This window comes from Schistocerca nitens, chromosome 9 (genome assembly GCF_023898315.1).
Source record: "Schistocerca nitens isolate TAMUIC-IGC-003100 chromosome 9, iqSchNite1.1, whole genome shotgun sequence".
Lineage (NCBI taxonomy): Eukaryota > Metazoa > Arthropoda > Insecta > Orthoptera > Acrididae > Schistocerca > Schistocerca nitens.
Window position 1 is genome coordinate 71,580,101 of NC_064622.1, and position 8,906 is coordinate 71,589,006.

General features: G+C 42.7%; 1 pseudogene; it reads left to right on the plus strand.

Annotated features, from left to right (window-relative positions):
- The first annotated feature begins 3,993 nt into the window (after positions 1-3,993).
- LOC126204686 (5S ribosomal RNA) lies at positions 3,994-4,110 on the plus strand (annotated as a pseudogene).
- The last annotated feature ends 4,796 nt before the right edge of the window (positions 4,111-8,906 follow it).

Consider the following 8,906-nt stretch of genomic DNA (forward strand, 5'->3'; position numbering starts at 1 on the left):
TTTTGCACCACTGCAGAAAAATTCTGGAGGCAGCTTTGAGCCAAATTTCAAACTTAGGAGTCGCAGTGGGAGACACTTATCACCTTTTGAAAGTCTGATACATTGTTTGCGCACTCTATTATCTAACAAAAATAAAGTAACTTGCTTCTTTGCATGTGTATTTTGTGCACAGGTCGAATGTGAGGTCTTTGTTCCATTGGTCCACAACGAGGAGATCCCTAAGGGTATATAACAAGCCATAGGACAAAAATACACAGTAAATACTTACAACAACAAAGAAAAAGGTAAGGTCCATAGAGTCTAATTGAAATCATCATCATCATCAGTGTCCTTCCTCAGGCCAGGTCTGCACATGTAGCTCACCATGGAGTCCTGTCATTTGCCACCATCTTTGTTTTCTCGAACTGCTTCGTGTGATGCTATCCACCATATGGTATCTTCTGCGACTTCTTCTCTTCCTTCATCTACCGTTCCTTCCACAGCATCCATCAGTAAACAATCTCTTCCCAACCAAGGTCCAAGTCAACTGTGTTTCCTCTTCCTGATAATCTTTAAAATTTGTGTGTCTTCCCCCACTCTTCTTATCATATCCTGATCTCTCACTTTGTCAACCCATTTTATCACTTACAACCTTCTCCAAATTCAGGACACATTGCTGATTAATATAGAATAAATAAAAAAACTGAAACATGTTTTAATTCGAGAGGTAATAACAATATTGTCACGAAACACTGACATCTGCAGGTACGTCTACATACATACTCCGCAATCCACCATACGGTGCGTGGTGGAGGGTACCTCGTACCACAACTAGCATCTTCTCTCCCTGTTCCACTCCCAAACAGAACGAGGGAAAAATGACCGCCTATATGCCTCTGTACGAGCCGTAATCCCTCTTATCTTATCTTTGTGGACTTTCTGCGAAATCTAAGTTGTTGTTGTTGTGGTCTTCAGTCCAGAGACTGGTTTGATGCAGCTCTCCATGCTACTCTATCCTGTGCAAGTTTCTTCATCTCCCAGTACCTACTGCAACCTACATCCTTCTGAATCTGCTTAGTGTATTCATCTCTTGGTCTCCCTCTATGATTTTACCCTCCTCGCTGCCTTCCAATGCTAAATTTGTGATCCCTTGATGCCTCAGAACATGTCCTACCAACCGGTCCCTTCTTCTCGTCAAGTTGTGCCACAAACTCCTCTTCTCCCCAATTCTATTCAATACCTCCTCATTAGTTATGTGATCTACCCATATAATATTCAGCATTCTTCTGTAGCACCACATTTCGAAAGCTTCTATTCTCTTCCTGTCCTAACTATTTATCGTCCATGTTTCACTTCCGTACATGGCTACTCTCCATACAAATAATTTCAGAAACGACTTCCTGACACTTAAATCTATACTCGATGTTAACAAATTTTTCTTCTTCAAAAACGCTTTTTTTGCCATTGCCAGTCTACATTTTATATCTTCTCTACTTCGACCATCATCAGTTATTTTGCTCCCCAAACAGCAAACCTTCTTTACTACTTTAAGTGTCTTATTTCCTAACCTAATTCCCTCAGCATCACCTGACTTAATTCGACTTCATTCCATTATCCTCGTTTTGCTTTTGTTGATGTTCATCTTATACCCTCCTTTCAAGACACCGTCCATTCCGTTCAACTGCTCTTCCAAGTCCTTTGCTGTCTCTGACAGAATTACAATGTCATCGGCGAACCTCAAAGTTTTTATTTCTTCTTCATGGATTTTAATACCTACTCCGAACTTTTCTTTTGTTTCCTTTATTGCTTGCTCAATATACAGATTGAATAACATCGGGGAGAGGCTACAAGCCTGTCTCACTCCCTTCCCAACCACTGCTTCCCTTTCATGCCCCTCGACTCTTATAACTACCATCTGGTTTCTGGACAAATTGTAAATAGCGTTTCGCTCCCTGTATTTTACCCCTGCCACCTTTAGAATTTGAAAGAGAGTATTCCAGTCAACATTGTCAAAAGCTTTCTCTAAGTCTGCAAATGCTAGGAATGAAGGTTTGCCTTTCCTTAATCTTGCTTCTAAGATAAGTCGTAAGGTCAGTATTGCTTGACGTGTTCCCATATTTCTACGGAATCCAAACTGATCATCCCCGAGGTCGGCTTCTACCAGTTTTTCCATTCGTCTGTAAAGAATTCGCGTTAGTATTTTGCAGCTGTGACTTATTAAAGTGATAGTTCGGTAATTTTCACATATGTAAACACCTGCTTTCTTTGGGATTGGAATTATTATATTCTTCTTGAAGTCTGAGGGTATTTCGCCTGTCTCATACATCTTGCTCACCAGATGGCAGAGTTTTGTCAGGACTGGCTCTCCCAAGGCCATCAGTAGTTCAAATATAAGTTGGCGGCAATAAAATTGTACTGCAGTCAGGCTCAAATTCTGGTTCTCTATATTTCCTCAGTAGCGATTCACGAAAAGAACGCCTCCTTTCCTCCAGAGAGTCCCACCGAAGTTCCTGAAACATCACTCGCGTGATGATCAAACCTACCAGTGACAAATCTAGCATCCCGCCTCTGAATTGCTTCTATGTCCTACCTTATAGGGACCCCAAACGCTCGAGCAATACTCAAGAATAGGTCGTATTAGTGTTTTATAAGCGGTCCCCTTTACAGATGAACAACATCTTCCCAAAATTCTGCAAATGAACCGAAGACGATTATCTGCCTGAGTACTAGTACTGAGGTACTAATGGTAATTCTTAGGCCCTTGTAGACACGTATTATCAAATAGAAAATGACGTTCCAACACTATCACAGTACAGCTGCGTTGTGACGCTGTATAGCGCTGCTCAAGTCACGACTCGGAGCACACTCGCTTCCGCCTCCAACCCCGCGTGGCCATTTGTCCGCACGGGCAGCCACCTGCCCCGTCCTAATAATGCCGACCAATGACTGAGTGATAGATAGGCGCAGAGGAAGCCACCGCCAGTTGCACTGGCTCTGCCTCTACGGCGCCGCCGGATGAATAGCAATTGCAGCTGCCGCCGTTCATCACGGCGTCCGCCGGGGCCGAGCCACCCACCACACCGCCCACGCGACGCGGCGACCGGCGACTGTCGACGCACCCCGCGCGCTGACGCAGAGACGCGCGCGCTACACACACACGCACGTACGTACACACTGCCCCGCCATTGACGGAATGCGAGCGAGGGGCCGAGGGCCCCGCAATAATTATATCAACAAATTGTCGCGGCGACAAGGGAAGGGCCGGCACGTTCGAACAGAACACTGCCGCGCCACTGTGCGCCGGCATACCTGCTCCGGGCCATACGTTACCTGCGCTGTCAGCCGCGGCCCATTGTCGTCCTGCGAGAGGCCCCTGTCCTGCCGCTGCGGCCGAGCCGCAGTGCCTCGCTATCGCCGCGGGCAGCCGGAAGGAAGGAAGGACCGCAGACCGGAGGGAGCCGCGCTCTGGCCACCGGACGCCGCTCAGAAGGGAACAGCACGGCCGTGCGTCAACCGCGCGGATATCCACGTCGATTATCGACCTGCAGGCTTATAGAAAGAGCGGCGATTAAGCGGGAGCTCTCTCCTCTCGCTACGGCCCAAGGAGGGAGGACTTTAAAAGATTCTTCCTATTGTAAACTTAGTTGGAGGCTGGAAAACTGCGCTGCTGCAGCAAACACGGCTTATAATTATGCACGAACAAACCACATACAACCAAATTTCGTTCTAGGTAGTAATGTGAAATAATATTCGATTTTTTAATAAAGCTGAAGTATATATCAGAAAAACGAAGAACGGTTACGTTACAAATATACAGGGTGTTACAGAAGCGATGGTCAATATTCAGGGCTATTACAGGATTGATTATCCTGAACAAAAAAGTCAAGTAAACACGTGTTCTAAAAGGCAAACATTAACAGCTATGAGCAGTTATTGATCTTCGATACCGTGAAACATATCTCCTCTACTGCAAACTCTTTGCTTTCCATATTTTGGGAAGAGGTAGTATGGACTGGCAACGGCCTTGCCGCAGTGGATACACCGGTTCCCGTGAGATCACCGAAGTTAAGCGCTGTTGGGCGTGGCCGGCACTTCGATGGGTGACCATCCAGCCGCCATGCGCTGTTGCCATTTTTCGGGGTGCACTCAGCCTCGTGATGCCAATTGAGGAGCTAATCGACCGAATAGTAGCGGCTTCGGTCCAGAATACCATCATAACGACCGGGAGAGCGGTGTGCTGAACCCACGCCCCTCCTATCCGCATCCTCCCCTGAGGATGACGTGGCGGTCGGATGGTTCCGGTAGGCCACTCGCGGCCTGACGACGGAGTGCTTTTAGTATGGACTAAAACAAGAAAAAATTTCCAGTAAACATGTGCTCTAAAAAGCATACTTTAAAAGTTATGAGCATTTGTTCATTCGAAGAGTTGTGTTTCACAGTAGCAAAGATAAACAAATGCTCATAGTTCTTAAGGTATGGATTTAAGAGCACATTTTTACTGGACTTTTTCTTGTTTTGGTCCATATTACCACCTCCCAAAACGTGGAAAGTAAAGATCTTGTTGTAGAAGAGATTTGCTTCACAGTATCGAAGGTTGCTCATACCTCTTACGTATGCGTTTTAAAGCCCATGTTTACTTGAATTTTTTTGTTTCGAATGATCATTCCTGTCATATCCCTGAATATTGATAATCACTTCTGAAATACACTTTATTTATTGATTCAGCTGCCTTATGCTCGGCTTTATGCAACCCACAACACTTTCAAAAACCTTTCATATCTCATGCTCACTACACGCGAACTATTAGTCCCACAGAAAAAAAGTTAGTAGGACCTTTTCGTAGGAAATCTAATGTAGCTCAATTTTGTACTGGGATAACTTTTCGCTGGAGGCTACAGTTCTCGAGTTATACAAGAAAAAGCGCGTTTGAAGGTCCTTTTTTTTGTGCATCTAGCGAAAAAATTTCCTGTTACAAAATTTAATTACATTAAATTTCCTAAAAAAACGCACTGTTCATTTTCCTGTAGGACTAATAGTATGCATTTATTGAGGCAGAGATTATGAAAACATCACGTGCGGTATATAAAGTGTTGCAGATTGCATAACACCAATAGATAGGGGCAGCTGAATCATCCCGTATATAGAATTTCAGGCTTCATTACTGTGTTGTTTGGGCTGATGTTTGTCTGACCAGACACACATTTTTTGTTATATATGACATGTGTCCTGCTATATGTTCTTGCTGTATGTTCTACTGGATGTTTGCTGTCGAGTCTTCTGTAAGAACTTGCTTGTTGGTTGCAGGACTTCACCTCAAAATGATGTAACTTACCAAAAGAAAGCATTGTTATGTTGATAGAGACACTAACAAACACAAACAGACACACAAAATTCAAGCTTTCGCAACCCACGGTTGCTTCATCAGGAAAGAGGGAAGGAGAGGGAAAGACGAAAGGATGTGGGTTTTAAGGGAGAGGGTAAGGAGTCATTCCAATCCCGGGAGCGGAAAGACTTACCTTAGGGGAAAAAAAGGGACAGGTATACACTCGCACACACACACACACACACACACACACACACATATTAATCCGCACTTATACAGACACAAGCAGACATATGCAAAGGCAAAGAGTGGATATGTGTGTGTGCGAGTGTATACCTGTCCCTTTTTTCCCCCTAAGGTAAGTCTTTCCGCTCCTGGGATTGGAAGGACACCTTACCCTCTCCCTTAAAACCCACATCATTTCGTCTTTCCCTCTCCTTCCCTCTTTCCTGATGAAGCAACCATGGGTTGCGAAAGCTTGAATTTTGTGTGTGTGTTTGTGTTTGTTAGCGTCTCTATCAACATACCAACGCTTTCGGTAAGTCACATCTTCTCTGTATTTACGTAAATTTTTCCATATATATATATATATATATATATATATATATATATATATAAATGCACAAATATACCTGCGAGAACTAGTTCATAAGTTTTTAGAATTTTTACGAATAATATGTATACAGAAAGCATCTGTGTGTTTCCCGTTACGAACAAAATGATTTTTAAAGAGAAATTTTACTTGTCCATTCGACAGAGTCTATACGGTATTCGCCTTGCGGATATTTATTAACAAGGCAGTAAAACACGAAGAAATACCAGTGATCCAGAAACGACAGCATCTATTTCCCCTGCACTGACTGCTGTCACCATGCAGCAGCGCTGCTCGTTCACTGCTGAAATACTGGTAATTCTTCGTGTTTTCCTATTCCTCTTAACACATATAGATAAACCGAATATCACACTAGACTAATGTGGGACTGCATCCTTTTTCTAGCAATATTGGGCCGCGAGTGTTTCTCATGATTTTGCGTTCTTACTTCAGTATGCTTTCTTCTATGTTCCTTTACGTATGCGGTGTTAGCGTCTCGCTTGCGTACGGCACTCCTGGCTTCATTACTGTGTTGGTGTCTGGAATTGAATCACCTTTCTTATGGCATATGACGTGTCTGTATGTTTTATTCATTTTTGTAGTTGAGTGTTCTGTGAGAACGTATCTTCTACGTTCTATGATTTCATTATATATATATATATATATATATATATATATATATATATATATATATATATATATATATATATATATATAATACCGAGGATTTTACTAAATAAGTACACATTTTTGCAGTATGGTACCTAGGATAATTCTTCGTACTACCACTAAGCCAGTGGCCAGCTAGTAACCACACGTCCTACATGACTGTGAACCCAGACAAAGATAAGTTAATTCTCTGTTAGCTCGCAGAGAGCTCATTCGCAGACCAATGTTTACTGGAACGTTTCTGCTTCTATTATTGTGTCCTTTTTCCCGTGTCACTTTTAGCTTTCATCTATTGTACACTATTTATTTAGGAAGAACCACCTAACACTTGCACCGCAAATATTGCGGAAATGGAAAGCGTTATTGTTGTACGGTTTTCACACAGCGAATTGGTAGTCAGGGGCTCGTATTGATAGCCAATAAACAGAATCGTGAAAGATGTGGGATGTAACACCTATAAAGAAATGAAGAGGAAAGCTGAAAGACGCACAGAATGGAGACAAGCTGCCATTGTAGCTGTTGCAAACCAATCCTTGGATTGACCACTACAGAAGAAGAAACAGATTCTAATAATACTTAGAAAGTGTATTTTTGTGCAAACTTCCATAATGATTTTGTATGTAGAGAGGTGGTACCCCTTCCCCCAATCAAAAAACAAAAATTCTTGTGGAACGCTGAAAGACCTACAGAGGACCCATTTTTGATGCAGGGATTGGCAGTTGATTCTTAACAAGAACAAATGTAACTTATGCACATAAATACACTGAAAGACTCATTCTCTTATTCTTACACGATTGGCAAACAAACACTGGAAGCAGTAACATCCATCTATCTTCTGGGGATATATGTACGAAGCGAATGAAATCGGAACGATCACATAAAATTTAATGGTTGCAAAGTCATATGCCAGACACGGAAAAGTTCTCAGTAAGTGCAAGTCACCGACGAAGGAAGCAGAAAACCGTCGTTCGACCGTCGCGTTATCTTTGTTCGCCAGTCTGGGACACTTGTCAGATAAGACTGGTGGAGGACATAGAGAAGATCCAGAGAAGAACAGCACGTCTAGTCACCGGTTCATGTAGCAAGCGCGAAGGCGCCACGGACAGTCTTATACAACTTCACACGCTACAATGGAGGTGTTGTTCACCAAAGTGTAGTTTACGATTAAAAGTCTCAGGTCACGCGTTTGTAGAAGAATCAACCAATGTGTTGCTTCCTCATACTCATGTCTCGCGAAAAGGCTATGCCGGTGATTAAATTAGACATGTTTGCACTAACACGAACAAACCTTTCTTTCCACTCACAGGAGGTGGCAGTGGTACAAAAGCATCCTCCGTCCCACACCATTACGAGGCTTCCGTAGTACAGATGTAGATGTAAATATGATTGAGCTGTTTTTGAAACGGCTACCAACTACTACTCGGATGTGATATTTAGGCCATTTTATTGGTAGCTATTATTACAGGATTCAACAGCATCCAACACGGATCCCTATTGGTCGATTTTTACATTATAATAGTGTCCTGTTCTGAAAAGCAAGTACTTCTCTTAAGGAACAATTTCACCTGCGTCAGCTTTTCCTATTGGTTTTGATGTTGCTTTGTTGAGGTCTTCAGTTTGAAGACTGCTTTGGTGCAGCTTACCGTACTAATCCATCCTTTGCGAGCCTCACCATCTCCGAATGACTTCTGAGACCTACATCCCCCCCAAATACTTACTGTAATCAACAGTTGGTGTCCCTCTACTCTTATTTCCCCAAACACCTCGTTCCTATCTATCGACCCCTTCTTTTAGTCATGTCGTGCCATACATTTACTTTTTCGTCACTTCTATTCAGTAGCTCCTCATTCATAACTCGATCTACCCACCCAGTTTTCACATTCATCTGTAGCATCACATTTGAGGATGCGCAGTTCTCATTTTGTCTGAACTGCTTCTCATCCACGTTTCACTTCTGCACAAAGCTACACTCAAAATAAATACCTTTATAAAATACTTCCTAACAAATTTCTCTTTCTCAGAAATTCTCTTCGTAGTATAGCTAGTCTGCATTCTATATCCTCTCTGCCTCTCTCATCATGAGTTATTTTGCTGCCCAGTTATCAGAGTTCACCCACTACGTTCAGTATCTCATTCACTAATGTAATTCATTCAGTATCACGTGATTTAATTCGACGACTTTCCATTAACATTGTTTTACTTTCCTCAACGTTCATCTTATAAATTCTTTTCAAGACACTGTTCATTCCTTTCAACTGCTCTTCTACATCTACATCCATACTCCGCAAGCCAGCTGACGGTGTGTGGCGGAGGGTACTTTGAACACCTCTATCGGTTCTCCCT